A 987-nucleotide genomic window follows, 5' to 3' on the forward strand; every position below is an offset into this window, starting at 1 on the left:
GGGTCCCATTCAGCTAAGGGACTTGGAAACAGGGAAGCAGTTAGAGCTGTGGGGCTAGCCACCTCCTTGGCTGCTGCCAGTTTGGCAACATGGTCTGCCCTGCGGTTGCCCCAGGCCATTATGGTGTCCCCTTCTTGATGTCCTCTGCAGTGCATGACTGCTACTTTCATGGGGGCCCACACAGCATCTAAGAGTTCTAGAATTTTCTTTCCATATTTTATGTCTTTTCCCCCTGAATTGATTAGACCTTTCTCTTTGTACAGGGCTCCATGTACATGGAGGGTGGTGAAGGCATACTTAGAGTCAGTGTATATGTTAGCACACACTCCTGCTGCCAGCTGAAGGGCGTAGGTCAAGGTGGTGAGCTCTGCCTTCTGTGCTGAGGTTCCCCTAGGCACAGCCTATCCTGCAAGGTGTTCTCCTCCCTTCATAAAGCTGTTACTATCAGTGTAATATTCTACATCAGGGTCCTTGAGGGGCTTGTCTGTCAAGTCGGGTTGGCTGGAAAACACTTCATCCATGATTTCAATGCAATTGTGGTCTGGCTGGCTGGGCCCAATGGATAGCAAAGTGGCTGGGTTCAAGTTTCGTACTACCTCTAGGCAGATGCATAGATTCTTGCACAAAATACCTTGGTATCTGACCATCCGGACATTAGTTAGCCAGTATTGTCCCTTATACTCTAATAATGTTATTACTGAATGTGGTACTTGAACTGTCAGTTCTTGCTCCATAGTCAATGTGTTGGCCTCTGACACAAGGAGGGCTATGGCTGCAAGTGCTTGTAAGAAGGGTGGCCAGTCCTGGGCAATAGAATCAAACTGTTTGATCCTATCAGTTGGGTTAAGATCCCTCCTGCTACATCTGTGCACTTGTGTACATACAAAAAGAAAGATTTGGCTAAGTCTGGGAGTCCTAGTCTGGGGGCGTTAGTGAGTGCCCGTTTGATTTCTTCAAAGGCTTTCTGTTGAGTAGATTCCCAGAGCA

The sequence above is a fragment of the Pteropus vampyrus genome, unplaced genomic scaffold (assembly GCF_000151845.1).
Source record: "Pteropus vampyrus isolate Shadow unplaced genomic scaffold, Pvam_2.0 Scaffold197, whole genome shotgun sequence".
In the NCBI taxonomy this organism is placed as follows: Eukaryota; Metazoa; Chordata; class Mammalia; order Chiroptera; family Pteropodidae; genus Pteropus; species Pteropus vampyrus.